This window comes from Eschrichtius robustus, chromosome 3 (assembly GCF_028021215.1).
Source record: "Eschrichtius robustus isolate mEscRob2 chromosome 3, mEscRob2.pri, whole genome shotgun sequence".
Lineage (NCBI taxonomy): Eukaryota > Metazoa > Chordata > Mammalia > Artiodactyla > Eschrichtiidae > Eschrichtius > Eschrichtius robustus.
Window position 1 is genome coordinate 155,456,528 of NC_090826.1, and position 20,517 is coordinate 155,477,044.

A 20,517-nucleotide genomic window follows, 5' to 3' on the forward strand; every position below is an offset into this window, starting at 1 on the left:
CCTCTGAGATCGGAGTGGCAGATCATGCAGTTAGAGATATCTGGTCCAGGCGTTCTCAATACTGGCTTCACACGAGAATTACCTAGAGAGCTTTTTAAAAATACATTAGTACCTGGGTACCACCACAGACCAACTGAATCAGGATCTCTGGGGGAGAGGGAAGGAGGCCCAGGCACATGTATTTCTTTAAGGCACCTCAGGGATCCTGATGACTACTCCAATTTCCTCAATTACAGATGAAGAAACAGGAGTCTGGGACGGTAATACCCTGCCAAAGGTGAAAAAAGCAGCAGGGAGCAGAGCCAGAGCTCAAACCAACTCATCTGACTGCAGGATGCAGCTCTTGCGCTCAGTAAGGCTGGCTGAATGAATGAATGAGCACTACAGGGGTCTGTTCAAGATCCTGCTGTGTTCCACGGTTTCATCCACAAATTGCATAAAGACTCAGAAGGCAAGGCTACCAGATTTGCTCCTGACAAGGCCAGAAGGGATGGCTAACAAATTTATGGCAGAATCAAGACTCCACATACTGAAATACTGGCCTAACACTGACAAAAATGAAATATTGGGTTGGCCAAAAAGTGCCTTTGGTTTTTAAGTCAAAATACAAGACACATTTTTCATTTTCACCCAGAACTTTATCGAACAACGTATTCACCCTCTTGTTCCACTACCTTCTGCCATTTTTCAGGCAACTTCATAATTCCATCTTCCCAAAACTTTTTATCTTTTTGAGCAAAGAACTGTTCCAGGTGCCTTTTACAGTCTTCCAGAGAATTGAAATTGTTTCCATTAAGAGAATTTTGTAAAGACAGAAATAAGTGGAAATCTGAAGGTGCAATGTCTGGCGAATACGGCGGAAGAATCAGAACTTCCCAGCCAAGATGTAACAGTTTTTGCATAGTCATCAAAGAAATATGTGGTCTTGTGTTATCCTGATGGAAGATTATACGTTTTCTGTTGACTGATTCCGGACGCTTTTCGTCGAGTGCTGCTTTCAGTTGGTCTAATTGGGAGCAGTACTTGTTGGAATTAATCATTTGGTTGTCCAGAAGGAGCTCATAATAGAGGACTCCCTTCCAACCCCACCATATACACAACATCACCTTCTTTGGATGAAGACTGGCCTTTGGTGTGGTTGGTGGTGGTTCATTTCACTTGCCCCACGATCTCTTCTGTTCCACATTATTGTACAGTATCCACTTTTCATCACCCGTGACAATTTGTTTTAAAAAACGGAACGTTTTCATTACGTGTAAGTAGAGAATCGCATGTGGAAATACAGTCGAGGTTTTTTTCACTTAACTTATGTGGAACCCAAACACCAAAGAGATGAACATAACCAAGCTGGTGCAAATGATTTTCAATGCTTGATTTGGATATTTTGAGTATGTCAGCTATCTCCCACACGGTATAACATTGATTGTTCTCAATTAATGTCTTGATTTGATCTCTATCAACTTCAACTGGTCTACCTGCCTGTGGAACATCATCATGTGAGAAATCTCCAGCACAAAGCTTCGCAAACCACTTTTGACACGTTTGATCAGTCACAGCACCTTCTCCATACACCGCACAAATCTTTTTTTTGCGTTTCAGTTGCGTTTCTACCTTTCTTGAAATAATAAAGCATAACATGCCAAAAATGTTGCTTTTTTTCTTTCCATCTTCAATATTAAAATGGCTACACAAAAATTCACCAATTTTGATGTCTTTTTTTAAATGCACGCTGATATGACAGCTGTCACATACAATCTAACAAATTGAAGTTAGAGACAACTAAGTGCTACTAGAGCCATCTTACGGAAAAAACTGAATGAACCTTTTGGCCAACGCAATATATCATAAATGTAAAACCCTACACTTATCATTTAAAAGATTCCAATTGTACATATAATTCAAAGCTTTGAAATATGCTCAACAGCTTGTTACTAATAAAATGGGGAAACACAAATACAATCTATATATTTTTTAAAATGCATGAGTGTTTTATAAAAACCCTATTATTGGCAGTCCAAGAAGCAAACAGGGCATGTAGACAGTTAATGACCAAATACTCTGGAAATAGTTTTATGCCTGTCCCTAGAAGCCTCGTCAGTAAGACTGATTTCAAGATCTTGGAAGACAGAATTCTCCCCACCTCACCCTCATTCCTACCCCAAGTTGAATAATGTAGACCAGTACCTCTCAAATTTTAACTGCATATGAAACTCCTAGGGGATCTTGTTAAATTCAGATTCTGATTGTGTAGGTCAGGAGTGAGGCCTGAGATTCTGTATTTCTAACAAGCTCCCAGATGATGTAGAGGCAGCTGGCCTATAAAGAGTAAGGATTTACAGGGTCTCAAAGGTTTACCTGTGAAACCAGGCACTCTGAATACGTTTGGGGCATCTGTGTCCCTTCCCCTATAGCCCGGGAACCCTGAGAAGTGGAGGAGCTGAATTTGGAGGTTAGGAAGTTCCAACAGTACTTGCTCAGCTCAGCTCACTTGAAAAGCAAGTCTGCATCAGATGAGCAGAGAAGAGTGAAAGAGACCCACTGAGAGAGAAAAGACCCATGGTGGGGGTGGGGTGGGGACTTTATTTCAGACCAGTGTGGGTCAAGGTATTTTCCAAATAGAACACCAGATATAGAGTAGCATTATAAAAATGACCAGACTGCATCAATGAGGGTTCATGTGTGTATGGAACAAATGTGAAGGGACGCTCTGGGCTCCCCTTGACACTGGCCTTCCCTCTAAAGCAGATCACATCTTTTATGTAGAAGAGGGGAGATCTAAACCTAACAGCGGTCCACGGGAAAATAACCTGAGGATTTCAGCCCAATGAGCCCAATTTAAACACTGGTGATTTGCAAACTGAGTCTGATAAAATAGAAAGAGATGGTCAAGCAGAGGGCATCAGAGTCCCGCTGAACAGACCACATCTGGAATACTGTGTTCAATTCTAGACAATTTATTTTAAGAGAAGATAAAAAGCTACCATGCACGGAGTGGCCTGTAGCTGCCAGGCCCTGTTCTAAGCCTTTTACATGTGTTAATTCATTTAGTCCTCTCAACAACCCTATGAGGTAAGTACCATCATTATCCACATTTTACAGATGGATGAACTGAGGCTCGGAGAGGTTAGGATTATAACCAGGGTCACAGAGCTGATGAGTGTGAAGCCAGGTGCAAACTCAGGCAGATGAATCCTGGAGCTTATGTTTTCCCACTGTGTCATATTGTCTCTTAACACTGGTCTGACTCTTGAAATGATGACAAACAAGTGAGCTCAGAAAAGAATGATCAGGATGGCCAGGATGCTGAACTAGAACCAAAGGGTGGATGGTAGAGAAGAAAAGTTTGAGTTCAGCATCAAGGAAGGATGTGAGTTGAAGCTGTCCAACAGTAGAAAAAGCTGCTTCACAGAGCAGTGCTCCTAGTCACTGGGGGTTCAAGCGGTGCTGGCTGATCACAAGTCTGGGGTGCTGCTATTTGGAGGAAGTTTGGACCAAATGAAAGGTTGCTTCCAAGCCTGAGACTCTAGGTCCCTCTCCTGTCTTGGTCCCTCCATCTGGAAAAACAGGCTCTGACATCCGAGCACAGCGTTTATAATGAGCTACATTTAGCCCAGACTTGCCCACAGATTCTGGTGTATGTGATGGAGAGAAAGTGACAGCTATGCCCAGACTACAACTTGCCTAGGATGCCTGTAAACTGAGCCAAAGGAAGGATTATGGCAAATATGCAAACGAGCTCCTGCTGACACCTCCTTCCCCTGACCTGTTACCATCTCAGGAGGTTCTTTTGGGAGTGATAAACTCCTCTAAACTGGCTGAAAATAGCTCACTCCTTCTCAAAGAGATAATTAAGAATATAGAGAGTCATCATAAAAAGTATGAAAGAGGTCAGTGTTTCCTAACCCAAATTATACTTTGGGCCAGCACCTTATCTACATTATCCAAGTACCCCAGAAGTGAGTGATGAAGCCACGTCTCCAAGAGGAAAGGCAGAGAAGGATGGATGAAATACGCTCAAACTCCACCCTGCAAATCCTTCAGCCAATAACTGGCTCTAAACCAGAAGGAAGAGAAATCACCTGAAATCTCAGCCCACAAAAGGACCTGGGCTGAGAGCATCTTCATATCTTACTCTCTTGCATGTTGCCCCATCCCAAGGATAATGCCCAGGGAAAGTGGGGGAAGGTATGTATCAAGCACCTACTATTTCAAGACACTATGCTAATTACTGTGGGGAAATACAAATTTATCAGAAAGACATAAGTGAAAGAAAATATTTCAGAGCAACTTCTATTTCCAACTGGCTGTTTCAAGGACACTTTTGAAAATATAACTTAATAAGTACACAAGTGTTGATGGCTTGGCCTTGGTTCTGACAACACCAGATTTGGAAGATGCTGGGCCCGATCAGGATGTTTTCCGTTTAGATTCAAGAAAGTCCTTTCTGGGGTCTAGACACTCTCTAAGTCGCCACACTCTGCCACTCCGCCTCCAGAACAGCTGACCAGAGGCAGCCCATCAACACGTATCTGAGCCTGGCCCTGTCCATGCCGATCCAGGCTTCCTTTCTCAGACCTCGGCCCCACTCCCGTCAAGGCTTCCCTCCACTGGGAACCTTCTCCACACTCCCCATCGCCCCTGTGCCGGAGGTCTCAGTTTCTCCCTCTTCTGCCTACTTTCTTCACATCTGGGATCTGCTGCCATGAGGCAGGTCTGTGGGATCTACATCTTGGTCCCCCTCAGAACCCATGTGCATGCTGCCCTGGGTATAGCCTCACCCACAGCACAAGTCCTAGAGAGCTGACGGACGTGGCTGGTGTGACAAGCGTCACCCTGAACAGGACAGCAGCATCAACCATGACCCCTCCTGTTCCCTCTTCTCCCACCCCATGCCCTGCTCCCTGCCCCTGCGGCAGGTTCCCTACACAAACCCTCCTTTCTGGGATGAATCACTTGACCTTAATAGTGGGATCAGAGGCATTAGGAAAAGTAAGCTCACCCAACTTCCCCCATCTCTCTCCACACTCACATTTACACACACACACACACACACACACACACACACACACGGAAAGTAACTACAATGATGGGGATGTTGGGGAAGGGCAGAAACACCTGGGAGTGGAGTACAGGGGAAAGAAGAGAAGGAGCTAAGCCCGCCCTGCCAGCTGCCACCAGAGGGTTAAGTTGGTTTAAATGAGGACATTGGTTTCTGGATTCAGAGAAGGCCCGCACTGCTAAAGGATGCTATGGCTCCTGGAGGAGCTGCTGCCTGGTTAGATAATGCCCTCCTCCAGCTCTGTGTGGGCCAAGGGGGCTGTAAGGACCAGCACCGCATATGGTCCCTGATTCCCCCTGCGGCTCAGCTCCGCCTTCAAGCCTTCTCCTCAGCATCTCTGTGACTTTCTTTCCACATGGTCTGAAGGGCTGCCAGCAGCTGACAGCCCCTTCCTACATGCACATGAACCTGTAAGTAACACATGCACACATCCTCACTCCTCCAGAGGAAGCAGCATCTACCTCCTGCCCCTCCCAGGACACAGGGTCTGGGCACCTGGGGAAGGCCAGCGGGGCAGCTCTGAGAGGCCGAAAATGAGCCGTGACTGTTGGGGGTGTCATAACAAAGTAGGGGAAAATAATCACATCTTCCCTCCCCTCACTCCCACCTCCATTATCTCACTATCTCTGGCTAATATGCATGCATTCAAACTTGGGTCACATGAGGGGCAGAAAACCATAAATCCCAATTCTGATTCCTCCTCCACATCTCAACGTGGTCTTGGATGAGTGGCCCATCATCTCAGAAATATTAGATTCTTCATAAGTAAAAAGGGGTAATCAAGTCGCCCTGGACAAGCTAGTATAGAGCATACTGGGCATACATAGAATATACGGATGCAGAGATAAGGGGTCCCTACAAGACACATGTCCATCCAGCTCCCACGTGGATCAGTTCATCTTACAAGACACATGTCCATCCAGCTCCCACGTGAATCAGTTCATCTTACAAGACACATGTCCATCCAGCTCCCACGTGAATCAGTTCATCTTACAAGACACATGTCCATCCAACTCCCACGTGAATCAGTTCATCTTCAAGCACTGCACACAGGCTCCTTGTATGATCCCAAGGCATCAGTTCTCCTGACTGGAAACCCACCATCTCTCAGCCTCTATTCACCCAGCCTCAGAAAGAAACAAACACACCCCCGCTTGAGCCCCAGCAGAATTCCTAGTCACATACCCACTGCCCTGGCCCAAGGCCCTGTATCCAGCAGCCTGGCCACAAGGGGTCGGGGTCGTGGATGCTCATCACATTGGCCACCGAGTCAGACAGCATGAAGCCTAGAGGACCAGGACAGAGGCTTGAAGCCGGCCCTCTCCTCCCACAGCTGCAGCCCCACCACTGCTCCCCAGGCCTCCGTTCAACACCAGGCAGCCTGTGCAGGAGGGGCTGCATAGACGCTGCAAAGGGAACACACCCAAACGGAAACGAAGCGCCTCAGATGTGAGCACCTTGCTCTGCTGTTTGCAAAGGGCAGAGTCCACGCCGGAAGAGGGGGACTGGCCCGTCTCCAGGACGGGAGACACAGGTCCTGGGACACGGAAAGACGGGCACGTTCTCACAGCACAGCTGAAAACGGAACTGCGCCCTGTGAACTCCTCCACACACTCTGATTCTTACTCTGGGCCTGATCTTGAATCTGTCACAGGTATTCACAGGGGCAGCCTTTCCCCGGGGCCGTGCTCCTGGGGTTCAACACTCCTCACCTCTGGGTACTAAGCGCTCCCCGACCTGAGCCTACTCTGTGGTCAAGGCCTTACCTGAGCGGCCTCCTGCTATTACTTCCTTCGTCACGCTGGAGATGGACAATTAAAAACTGGCTTTTCCTGGGCCTCGCTTAAGGCTTTCCTATCAGAAAATCTCCCAGGAGCCTGGGCCTGTAGGCAGCCCCAGGACCCTGACGCAGGCTCAGCGCCCAGGAAAGCTCGTGAGGGGCGGCTTCAGTGCAGCCAGGCCCACCGCCCTCCTCGCCCCTTCTCCCTCACAGACTCAGAGGGAGCACCCAGACCGCTTCAGGCTCGGCCTCATCTTTCACAGCACCCTCGGCATCTAGCAGACAAGAGGGACGGAGGCCTAGGCTCAGCTCTAGGCCCTCATTTGGGATCTTTAGAGCCTGGTTTCTCTGTTTGTAGAGGAATCCTCCAATTCCTCTTGCAGCAAGAATGAAAATGGGCAACAGATTCAGCACAAAGACCCCCTTTCAAGCCTTGCCTCTGCGACCCTGGGCCAATCGTATGACCTCTGATCTGCGACCCTGGGCAGGTCATATGATCTCTGAGCCTCAGTTACCTCGCGGATTGCAATTGTAAGGATCCAACCAGACAACCTCACACATGGAAGGTGGGAGAAGCCCGAGGTCCTATACATGCCTGAGGAGCTTTAGTTAGGATTCTCTCCCAGTGTTTCTCAAACTGAAGGCAGTGACCCAAAAGTGGGTATGAAATCCAGCCGAAGGTTCAAGATATCTTTTTTTAAAACAAATAGACCAGACTAGACTCAAATATAACACGAAGCATGCACCACACACAGTAAGGGTATCGCACACGTGTTTGCTGGGTTGTGATGAAAAATGTTCTTCTGCTGGTGGCAGTCAAAAATTTCGATTAGGTCCTACTTTGAAAATTTTCTTGCAAATGTTCCCACCTGTATGAACTTGCTTCCTGCCCTCAGAAGATTGGGATGGTAAACTCCTTGAGGCTGAGAGCCAGGTCTCTGGGTTCTCAAGAATTCCAACCCTCCCACCCCCTCCCCCCATTGTGCTGGGCTCGGACTAGGGTGGGCCTCCAATACAAGCTGTTCACAGGCTGGAAAGCATCCAATGAATAGAAAATCAGCGAGGAAGGTGAGGGGGGAACCATCATTGACAGTGCCAGGCACTGTCCCAAACAATGTCCCTGAAGGCCTGTGTTAACATTTTACAGATGAGGAAACTGGAGTTCAAACAAGTTAAGTTGTCCGGGGGTGGGGTGACCAGGATGGAGACCTAGGTTTGGACAGTCCATGGCTCCCTCTCTGGACCTCGCTGCCTTTGTCACGGCCTGAGAGAGCTCCTGCGCTGCCCTATCAAATCTTCCAAACGTCCTGCATTGCCCAAGATGACTCATACCACAAAATACACATATACACATGGCAGGAAACAACACAACATCCTTTCCTACCTGCCTTTCTCTGGCTTTCCCAGTCCCACGAGGGAGAGATAAGAAGGCTATGCTGGGGGCATCTGGGATTTCTCTTCCTCTTGGTCCCACCCTTGTCCTTCTCTGCCTCTTTTGAGGCTGATTCTCCCTAGCTCACCATCCCCCTCCCCCCATACTAGCTAACTGGTTACCAGGGCAACCCAGCTGGGAGGCTGCCAGTTACCATGGCAACCCAGCATGGCCGCCAGGCTGCCTTGCTTAGGAAGGTCGGGGACCAGGCGGGCGACAGAGCCACTAGGATGTTGCCTGCAGGAATGGCCCAGACTGAGGGGCCTACATGCCTGAGGGAATTAAGTTCCTGCTGTAGGGGGCTACTTCTTAGTTTCCCATGAGACAGCCTCCCCCAGCTGGGGGCAAGAGCTATAACCAACCTACCCAATTCTGTCGCTCAAGCCTGGTAGCCTCCAAACTTCACAGCAGAATTCTGGTCACCTCACCTTGAGGAAGGTTTCTCAGAATGAGCAGCAAATGGCTATCACCCAGCCTAACCCTGGGCCCCCTCACCCTCCTCCCTTTCTGAGCATATCCGGGAGTCAGCATGCATGCAACATGTGTGTGTCAGCGTGCAGACGTAGTCTCTCCATGATATATGCTGGTAATAATAACAAGGAAGAGCTACTATTTTCTAGTACTTACTATGTGCCAAGCATGTTCCAGGTACCTTGCCTGAAGTCTCTCCATCGATCCAGGTAACAAACTTGTTATCCCCACTTGGTAGACATAGCAACTGAGACTTGGAGAAGCTAAGGAACCGGTTCAAGGTCACACAGGTATTAACTTGCAGAGCTAAAATGAAGCTGTACAAATCAGCTTCTGAAATTCCTTGAGCCCCTGGCTAGTGTACCTCCTCCAAGTACCCAACCCGGCTTCAAGAAAACATTTTTAACATTTATTAAAAGATTATTTGGTGCCAGATGTTTTATTCACATTATTTCATTTCATCCTTACCTCCATAAACGAGGTTTTAGTCTCCTCACACAATAGCTTAGGAAACTGAGACTCAAGGATGTTAAGCAACTTTCCCAAACTGATGAGACCCAGCTTCAGGCCCTTCCTCAGGAATCCTTTCCTGACTCTCCAGGGAGACTCTATTGCTCTCTTTCTTGGCCACCAACAAATGCAGCATATGTCTCTATCATATACAGGACAATCATCTGCACACACATCTGCTCCCTTACTAGACTGTGAATTTAAAAATTCATTTTCACAACCTAGTACCTGGTCCATAATGAGCATACAGTAAACGTTTGCCAAAAGAAAGTAATGGGGCTGGGATTCCAAGTCCTGTTCATCTGTCTTAATTCCATGCTCTCTCTACCACATTACCCTGTCTCATTCATTCATTCAGTCAGTCAAAAAGCAGTTATCAAACAACTGCTATGTGCCTGGCTCTGTGTGGAACATCACAAAGGCAAAAACAAATAAGACTATCTCTTGCCTTGAAACAGCCCAGTGTAGTGGAGTGGGGGGGTATGCCTGAGGAGGACAGGAAATAAATGCCCCCCACCAATGCCATCAAAGGCTTTCTCATGACTGTTTCCCCATTGTCTATTCCTTGGGCCAAACTCCTTCCCCTCCAAATCTTTATATATCCAACCAACACTTATCGAGCACCTGATATGTGCCACTGCCTTCAAATCACCCATGGTTTGGGGGAGAGTGAACAAGATAAGAAGACAATGGAATCAGGAATTATGGGACATCATGAGAAGTGACCAGGAACTAGTGTCCAGGGACACTGGGACCATTTGTCTAATTCTAAAGAACTTCCACATTTGATGTGATAAAGCAATTTCATGTTGCTTTACATTCACACCCACTTCCTACATTAACTCATTTGAACCTCAGTGATGCAGGCAGGGCAGGAATTATTACTCCCATTTTAGAGATGGGGAAACTGAGGCTCAGAAGCGGAAGAACATTGGATTAGAATGAAGGAACCTGGGTTCTGGACCTCACTTGTGATTCCAACAAGGCTAACTACACTTCCATTAGGACACTCCCACCCCACCTTCCCACCCCACCATCCCTCCTAACCAAAAGCAGATTTTCCTTCCCTGCTATGACCTCTTCAATTCCCCAGCTAGGCAGCTGCACTTTCAGGTGAGGCAAGCGGGCTGGCCTGCAGTCTGTGGATAGCCCATTGATGCTAATGAGGACCCAGGAACCAAGCAAAATCAGAAAAATGACCTCACCACCAGAGGCCAGGTTGAATTTAACAAGCTAATTGCAAGCATTAGGCTAATTAAAAGCAAATTGGCACCTGCAATTATAGACTCGGGTTCTCAGGTAATGATGAGCCAGACTGAGTGGACGTGGTGATGTCAGAGCTAGGGAGGGACCTCACCTCCCGCACGGAGGGGGTTCCCAAGCCCTGCAGGAGGAAAGCCTCAGCATCCATCCATGTTTGTCAGATCAGTGTTGACTTGCCCAGCCCTATATCCTGGATTCACACAATAAGGACCAACCCTTTACAGAGACTAAATGACCTGGGAGGATTTGACAGTCACCCTGGATACCATCTGCCCTAAACATATTTCCTACTAACCCACCTCGGCACCTGTCTGACCTTTGAATTAAAGCATTGCCTTCTGATATACATTGTTCAAATACCATGTCTAATAATAACTGACATTTGTGTAATTATTTGCAGTTTACAAATCACTTTCATATGTATTACTCATCTAGCTAATAACTACGTAAGCAGGTAGTGATACTAACCCCATTTTTCAGACCAAGAAACAAAAGCTCAGCGAGATTAAGCAATTTGCTACAAATCATACAGTTGCTAATTTGGACCAGGATTTGAATCCATGTCTTCAAATTCCAGCTGGGCGTTCTCTCTACACCCCAGCAGGCAGTGCACTGACTCTCTCTTATTAACACATGGACCAGAATTAGTTTATCAGATCAGCTAGTGCTACTTTGGAAAGTGCAAAGAAGGCTCAAAGGAATGGGGAACAGTCTGGGTAGGTTTGAGGGATCAAGAGAGGATGTGCACCTGGCAGCGTGTGAAGGGTTGGGCAGGGGGACTGGGCAGCTGGAGAAGGGGAGCCACAAGACACCAGAGGAGCCAAACTCCCTTGTCCAGGCACCTGCTAGAAGAAGCTACAGAGTGTGACATTCCAGGGGATTACCCTGGGAATGGGGAGTGGCTGTCTCACTATGCTCTGTGCTGGTGAGACCAAACCTGGGGTGAAGTACCAGGAGAGCATGAGGAAGGGGGTGGTGGTCACTGGAGGCATCTAGCCTCAAACACGGAGACTTGGGGGATTTGGGGGGAGGGGAATCATGATACTGGCTTCAGATATATATGTTTCTCATGCAAATCAACAATAGTAAGATAATAACAAACACATTAATCACTTACTCTGCTCAGCATGATTCTATGTGGTTTACATATGTGACCTCATTTATCTTCACAAGAAGTCTATGAGATAAGGTACATTATTATCTTCATTTTACAGATGGAGAAACTGAGGCACAGCGAGATTAAATCACAGTCAAGCTCATATCCCTGGTAAGTGGCAGAGCCCAGATTCAACCTGAGTTTGGCCCCATAACTGCGATCTTGACAACTGCACTAAATTGTTTTTTAAAAAAAGGCAAAGACTTGAACAAACAAATGACAACAGATGGGCCCTTCATACTTTAAAACCTCTTTTTAAAATTTTAAAACTCACTACTAATCAAACAAATGGATTAACACAATGAAGAAACAATGAATTAAAGCAGTGAAAAATTTATAACTGTCAATGTTGATGCTCATGCAAAAAAAGGCATTCTTATACGCAGCTGCTGGGAATGGAAATTAGTACTTTCGAACAAGGAAGTGGCAAAATATGTCAAAATATTTTAAAACGTAGGAATTCCACGTCTGGAAATGTAACCTAAGGAAAAAAATCATTGATACGTGTAAAGATTCAGATATTTATATGTTCATTGTAGCATTGTTTATAAAAATGACAAACTGGAAACACATAGTTTAACATAGGGGCCAATTAAACAAACAAATAAATAGAATAGGTATATAATGAAATACCAGTCACTTAAAAATGATGTTGTAAAAGAATACTTAATGACGTGGAAAAATGCTTTTTATTTAAGTGAAAAAAATATATACTTGTTCCAAAATTTTAACAGTATTTTGATAATAAATATAGTCATATGTCTGTGTATGAATTCATAAAAACATACATACACCAAAATGTTAAAATTATACACTAAATCTCTGAGAGAATTACACATAATTTAATCTTTTCTTTATGGGTTTTTCTACATTTTTAATGACTATGTACTACTTTCATACTCACAGAATAGTAATTTTTTAAATGTATACCCTCCATCACATTAATTCTATGTCTTGGGATTTATTCTAAGGAAATAATCCAAAATACAGGAAAAGCCTCATGCACAAAAATGATCATGTTGTGTTATTTGTAAAAGGAAAATAAGGGCAACCACCTAAATGTCCGATACAAATATGATTACATAAAATACATTACATCCAAAGGCTATTATCCACTATTTTAAATATGAAGAAAACCATCTTTATCACTGTGGGAAAGAGAGCTGACTTGCTCTGTGCTGCTTCAAAGAATCAAAACCAAAGGGCAGAACACAGAAGCGGGCAGATTTTGATTCCGTATAGAATGTTCTAACCTTGGAGCAGGCAGCCTGGTGAGGTAATGAACTCCCCGTCGCTGGAATTATCCAGGCGAGGATGGTGTTCCCCTCAGGGAGGCCACAGAGGGCTGGTCTGGGCTTGGAGGGCATCTGGAGCTGTGGGCGCAGAGCAGGAGCTCACCTGGACTGAGTGATTGCCAAGGAAAGGGTCCCACTCAGCCTATCCTCAACGCGCTTCCTGTTTATTTTAAATGTTTCCCAAAGTGTGTTCTTTCCTCACTAAATATGTGGGCTTTTTTTTAACTGGTTGGAGACTGGCCTGCCAAAGTCATCTCACTAATGCACTGATGTCCAAGCACCTCAGCCCAGAGCTCAGCACACCGTGGGAAACCTCTCAAAGCCAGGACCCACTGCTATGGCCGCAGCCCCCGCTGCTCAGCAAGCTCTCCCCGACGCCCCGCTGCAAGCTCCCTCCTCCTGACCCTCCTCTGGGGGGCCCACAGGCTCAGTGCCAAGGCCTCAGGGGACCCACAGCAGGCCAGGGAGGAAGACAGAGGAAACGGGCGCAGGCCCATCAGGCCGGGTGTCAGCCCAGGCCACGCGGCTGCCTGTTCACTGACTTCCTCGGTAATTACTTCATTTCCACCGAGCAGGAAGAATCCAACTCAATAATCCAGGCAGACACGTTAAAAGTAATTATCTGTGTAATGCGTCCTGCACCATCACCTTCCTGTGAAGAAGGAAAAAAAGCCAAACCCGGCAAAAGAAAAAAAAAAAAAAGGCCCCCATTGTCTCGAGCCTGTGCAGCCGCAGCCAGGATTAATTACACAGCCGCGCTAACACATTTAGCACCTCGCCGCTGATTGGAAAGCCAAGGACTTTTAATAATTCGTATCTGCAGCCTAGCACTCTGTGCCCTGGTGAGGACACAGAGAGCGCTTGTTTTCTGTCAGGCAAGCACCACGGCAGTGCCAGGCTCGCCCCTCGGCCGCCCCACCTGGAGATGGCTCCAGCCTCGGGCCGCTGTCTGGCTCCTCCAGGGAGGCCTCGCCTGTGCGCCTGTGCGGGGGGAGAGGCTGGGCCTCTGTGGGGCCTCCCTCCCACCTGCGCTCCACCAGCGCCAGCGGAATCTGCTCATCTCCTGCCCTCTGAGGTGGGAGCCCACAGGATCCCCCAAGCTCCGTGCTCCTGCAGAGGAGCCTGGAAGCCAGAATTCAAGGGATTCGTAGGGCAGGTGCCTGCGATGTCCCTATGGCCGTCTGGACAGCAGGCTCAGGCAGAGACAGTCCAACCAGGGCTCCCACCCCCACGTGCAGGAGGCCCTCAGGGGAGCCAGACTGTGGGCCAGGGGCCTATAGGGATTGGGGAGGTGCTGCCAAGCCTTGAAGGCCGTGACCTCCTTTGACTCTGAGTCCGTCCTCATCCCACCACCTTCCCCCCAGTCGCTCAGACCGCCCCAGCCCTGCGCCCTAGGGCTGGCTCCCTCGTTCCTGGCTCTGCCATCCCTGACCCTCCCAGGTTCCAGCCCCCTCTCTTCCCTTCCGCGCTTGCCTGTGGTTGCAAGGAGCATCTCCCCTATGGAGGTGCCTATAGCCTCTCCTCCCTTCTTCTCCCTCCACCGTTCCCGTCTAACTCTCCCCCTCAGCGCCCCCACCCTACCTCTCAACACCCCACCCTGCCACTTCCTCAACCTTTGCCCAGAGCCTCACACAATAAGCCCTAGGCTCTGCTAGCTGCCGCCTGGCCCTACCGTTATAAACCCATGCCCCCATCCCCCCATGCTCACATATCCGGCTCCAGCTCCTCAGGTGCTCCCGGCTAAACCCGAGACCCCAGAGGTCAGACGCCTCCTAGGAATTCAAGAGCCTCAGCAGCCCCAAGCCCCAACCTCTGACCCATAAAAGACACACCCTGACCCCTCCCACACTGAGGAGGTGGGTCCCTGGGGCTGACCTGAGCCTGACCCCCAGACCACACCCCCATCTCTCCTTCCTGCTGGCCTTAAACTCACTGTTCTGGCAAGATTAGAAGCAGGGTGGGGCTGGCCTCTTTGCTCTAGCCAGGCTGGGGGCCCCAGCTGAACCCTAGGAAGCTGGCAGCCCCAAAGCTGGCCTCACCCAGGAGATGCGGTTCAAATGTGATAAATTCAGACAACATTATCCCTCACTGGGGGTTCTGGAGGTGGGGGTGGGGGCACAGAGAGGGCTATAATTAACATTCTCAGCATCCATGATCCCTAAGTATCACTGCCAAGAATGAGGGATGCGGAAGGCAGTGGCTCCGCAGTGCCAGCAGCCCAGACTCACACGGCGGCGGGCGGGCTGCCAGCCCTGACCAGAGCCCAGCCTTCCTCCTCCCACCTCATCTATATGGTGCATCAAGACAGACTCACCGGCTTCTGAGGTGTGAGCCCCGCGCTGAAAAGCTGCAACTCTCCGAGCCCTCAGGCGCCCCTCCCCCCAGCTCAGGCCGGCTGGGGTCCTCCTCCCCACCCCTGGGGCCCCCTTCTGAGCAGCAGGGCTCGGATCTGATGTGGTCTAATCAGTCATCTCTCCAGCTGGCAGGTCCCTGGCGCAGGGAGAGGATGCTGTTGTGGTGACTGCAGAATCCAGTGTCTTTCCCAGGCAGAAGCAGCTGGGCATGCTCCACCGTCTCCCGAGGGGATTTCAGGGCCACGTGACTCTCCCTCCCCGAGCTGTCACTTAGGATCAGGAGTAAATAGTCCCCAGAAAGCTTTAACTCCATCCACACCAGCGACAAGCTGTTAACCACCCATGCTGCCTGCCTGAGTGAGAACAGAGTACCTCAGCACAGCCTCCCCGGCCTTCCACCACTGCGACGAGGCTGCCCCCCAAAGGGGATCTGCGCCACCGTCTGTGTAAGCTGCATTTTGCAGTCCTCCCACCAGAGCGCAGGGAGCCAGAAGTTGCCCAGGGGGCTGGCATCTGGGGCCTCACCAGGCCTGCCTGTGGTTGTCTTTTGTCTCCACGGCTGTCTGCCCAAGAGATGGGCACGTCTCTGGGTGTCAGGAGGCCTTGGCCAGAGGCCTAGTGCCCTCACATCCCCCCACCCCACACAGCGAATTTAAAGAAATCATGTTTGGAGCTGACTGGAGTCTGTTACAAGATGTCAGGACCTTCTAGGTCCTCAGCCCAAATTGGTCTCCAATGACCTTGGGCAAGGATGCTGGGGGTACCTGTGTTTTGCATTACTGAGGGTCAGAGGCAGAAAGGAGGGCTTCAGATAATAGGATTTCAGCCCTGTTTCTGCTGTAGAAAAGCGCATGCCATTCAGAGATCTCTTTCTCTCCCTTCTTCTCTCCCTTCTCCCTGCCCCCTCTCTCTCTCTGCCTCAGTTTCCTTCTCTTCACATTTCTGTGGATGCTGGAAAGATTCTCTGTGACAATAACTAAGTGCAGGAGAAACACTGAGTTTCACAGCCAGGATCAGAAAGATGGAAAGAAAACGGAGTATGCCCACGGGAGCGTCCAGGCAGGCTCACCGGGTCTCAGTCCTACCTGCCCCTGAGACCCAGAAGCTGGAGACCCCAGTGAGTTCCTGGGGTCACTTCTGAACAAAGAAATATTTCAGTAAGCAGGGGCTAGATAAGGGCAGCTGCCAGCACCCACCCACCTGATTATTAGATCTTTCCTGAATGTTTATTTGAATGAACTTGATTTTTAAAAAATAAGCCTCTCTTCACTTAAATACAACTATTTCCCTTCTCCCTGGGTCTCTTTTAATGTGATCTGAGTGTAAGCATCATTTTCACCAACTGAAGCCTTTATCTTTAAAAAGAATGTACTATGGAAGGTGCAGGAGCACAGAGTTCCTCCTAGGGTCCAGGAGGAGCGAGGGAAGGGGAGTGTTAAGGGGATCTGATCTACACCCCTCTCCCACACACCCCAGAGAGAGCTACTGGAATGACCACCCTTCCCACCCTAGAGCAGGCCAGGCTGGAGCTGGGGATCCCAGGTTAGAGTAGCATGCAATTGCCTGCAGCTGTAGTGGGGAGGGGGATCCCTAGGTCACACCCCACCACGCTGAGATGCTGAGTTCAACCCAGCTGAAGGGGCAGAGAAGTCCTGGAGGCAGGCGCAGTGCAGGCAGCACCGATTAAGCCTAACCCACCTGCCCCAGCTCTCCAGGACTTGGCAAGGCTGCCCAGTACAGGCCGGGGGAGAGCTGGCTCCCAGCCAGACAAAGATATGGGGCTCTGGGGGATCTCTGGCCTCGAAGAGCCAATGGAGTGAAGTAAGCCTGGGGCAAGAGAGTACAGCATCCAGGAGGGGACAGAGAAGGTGGGAAAGGGGACAAGGACCCCAGCCTCCATCCCACAAAATCTTCAGACAGCTGGAAAGGGCAGGAGACAGACAGACGGGCCTACGGGAAGGGTTTTCTCTCTGGCAGACAGAGGGCAAGGGCTGAAGACGAGTCCCTTGGATCCTCCGAGAGGCCAGAGCCAGAAGTGTTGATGCTTCTGGGAGAGCCGGTGGCTGTGGGGGCATGAGAGGCCGAGGGAAGATGGCTGTGGGAGCAGAGCCTTCGCTTTGGGGAGCGAGGCGGGGGAGATGCTGCAGCAGGAGAGTCTTAGAGGTCCAACAAGGATGGGTGAGGTGAAGCTGAGAAAATAGTTTACCTTCGCCAAATCTAAATTTTCTTTCTGTTAACCCAGCAGAGGAGAAGCGAGACTTATCTGAGAGACTCAGGTGGGGAGGGTGTGAGGAGGGGGTGTGAGGGAGAATATTCCAAAGAAAGTGCCTCTATGACTCTGTCCATTCTCTGCTCTGGAATCCATGGCCTCCAGCGCTTGGAAAAGAAAGTGCAAAACTCTCAGTCAGGGATTCACAGTCTCTAAACACCCGGGTCGGGTCCGCCCTGCCTTTCAAGTGTCATCGCCACCCCTCACCACACAGTCTTGGTGGCCACTAAATTGATTGATTCGTTACCCCTCAAATATGCCCTGCCCTTTCCTCACTGGCCACGTCCAGATGGCTCTCTTCCTGCAAGAAGGTACCAGTTGAGGAGCAGAAAAAGGAGCCCCATATGATGAGTTATCTTTCAGGACCTACCTGAGTTTGAGCCCTAGCTCCATCCCCTACCAGCTGAGGGAGTTTGAACAAGCTACCTGACTGTTGAGCCTCAGTTTTCCTCATCTGCAAATGGGGCTTCTCTGCCCTGAGCCACATACCATGCACCACCTTTCTCTTCATCTGTCTCATGCTTTACTGTTCTGGGGTATTATTTGCCTTTCTGAAAGCAGAGCCAGTCGGGTCACTAATTAGTAAATTTACTGCCCTGGGACCTCTCTCCTTTGTCTTGTCTGCCCTTTGGAGACAACAGGACAGCTCTTGAAGCTCCACCGTACTTCCTGGGACACTGCCTCCTTTCGGGTCCTACGGGTTGGGGTCTATATTGATGACTCACGGTGACCCAGCCCTCGAGTCCTGGGGGCAGAGCCCTGGGCTCCTGCACGCCTAGCCCCCACAGACCCTGGCAAAGCGCTGAGCCACTCCCGACTGAGCGGAGGCAGAGGTGCAGAGAACCCATTCTGGCCCCTTCTTGGAGGAAGTATTCAGACAAGAACAAGGAAGTGACAGCGGCGGGGTGGGACTCCCTGAGATGGAGGAGGTGCCAGGCCAGGCTGGCATGGCCCATGGGGGCACCGTACCAGTGGGGAGGAGCAGTGGGGCCCAGATTGGGAACAAGGGTTATCAGGGGTGTGGTTCTGCAGAAAGCGTCCCTGCCTTATCACTCTCTTTGCCAACTGAAGAGAAACGCACTCTTGGAGACAGAATTGGCAAGCTCCGTAGCTGGCTGCTTTAGCAGGAAGCAGGGGAAGGAGTCAGGGGCCAGAGAAAATCAGGGATGGGTGTTACATAGCCAGATCTTTAAGCATCAGAAAGAAGTCTACCAGACCCCTAGTGGTTGAGATGTGGCAGAGGATGGTCAAGATGGCCCTATCGGCTCTGGAAGGACCCACCCAATCAGCCTGAGGAGTCACCACTGAGCCGACCCTTTAGAGGCCTTAGTGGGGCCAGTCATGTGTGCTTTGGTGTCCTCTAGTGGACATATGTGGTACATGCATACAGGCTTGCAGTGGGTTTTACCCACATTTTAACCCTTTGCTTTTTCTCTTCTTCCTGCACCACCCTTTCTGGTAAAGGACCCCTTTAAGACTGCAGGCAGGCTTGAGCAATGACATCAGTTGTGGAAACATGAGAATCACCTCCCAAGCACTATGAAGGAAAGAGTTTATCGACACACAATTATCATACTTGTCTGATCCCAGGCAAATATCAGTATTTGCTCATTGAAATTTGACTCAACCACACAAGAAGGAGAAGGAGAAGGAGGAGAAGGAGAAGGAGGAGAAGGAGAAGGAGAAGAAGAAGAAGGAGAAAACCAGCTTCCCAAGTTATATATCTGACTTTTATTATTACCTCTTGGGATCCATGTCTGAGGTCCTCAGTTTCTAACTCACCCACCAACCGAATGTCATAAACCTTTGTAAGGAATTGATTGTGCAGGGAACTGTGAAAATAAGGAGAGTGGGCCAGAATCATTCATTCATTCACTCACTCACTCATTCAGTCAGGGGTTATTGATGCCCCCCTTGTCCAAGCAAGGCACCGAGGATGCTGGATGCAGCTGTGGCATTATGCTAAGAGCCCAGCCTATGAAATCAGGCAGATGTGAGGCTGAATCCCAGCTTTGCTTTCTATAAGCTTCATGACATTGAACAAGTATTTACTCAGTTTCGGTTTTTTCCTTACTTTCTCAAACAGTTAGAGATGACAGTACCTCCCTCATAAAGCCGTTCGAGGATTGAATGAGTTGTAAATGTAGTAAAGCACTCAGCTCTGAGAGTGGCCACAGCTGCTCCTGGTGTACAGAGTGGCCACCAAATCTGGGAATGATGCGAATGTATGATAGGATAGCTGACATTTCATCACAATACAAAATGAAATCATACTGTCTATGTTTCCGGACCTAACAGCTACCTTATGTCACCTCTGCCCTTGATGAGTTTTCATTCTAGACCAGTAGTTCTCAAAGTGTGGTCCCCAGAGCAGCAGCAGCAGCGTAACGTGGGAACCTGTTAGAGATGCAAAGTCTCAGACCCTCTGAATCAGAAACTCTATGGCTGAGGCCAAGCAATCTGTTTTGACAAGCCCTCCAGGTGATTTTGATGCACACTTAAGTTTGTGAACCACTGATCTAGGGAAAATGACACATGTGTAAACAAACAATTACAATACAGGTGGGCTCTCCTGAACAAGTGACACAATGAGCAGAGTCTTGAAGGAAGAGCAAGTGTTCACAGGTGGACACAAGCCATATTAGAGGAGGGATTCCACTAAGAAAGGCTGGGGGCATGGAATGGAGGTGTGTGTTAAGGGAACCACAAGCGATTTAGTCTATCAAAAAGGGGTGTCAGGGGAGGCTGGAGAAGGGGGGCCGGAGCCAGATTACAAAGCCCTTCCAAGTGCCTGAGTAAGGAATTTAGATTTTATCCTATAACTGATGGGAAGCATGAAAGGTGTCTAAAGGAGAATGATATGACCAAATTTGCATTGTAGAAAAAAGCACTCTTGGGATTTCCCTGGTGGTCCAGTGGGTAAGACTT

General features: G+C 49.0%; 1 protein-coding gene across 1 annotated transcript in view; it reads right to left on the reverse strand.

The window, feature by feature from the left end:
* Window positions 1-15,336, reverse strand: part of PLEKHA6 (pleckstrin homology domain containing A6) — a 118,449-nt gene extending 103,113 nt beyond the window's left edge. Inside the window, exon 1 of the mRNA XM_068541553.1 lies at window positions 15,281-15,336. The gene's annotated coding sequence lies outside the window, so the exon portion shown is untranslated. The remainder of the gene's footprint in view (window positions 1-15,280) is intronic.
* Window positions 15,337-20,517: the final 5,181 nt, after the last annotated feature.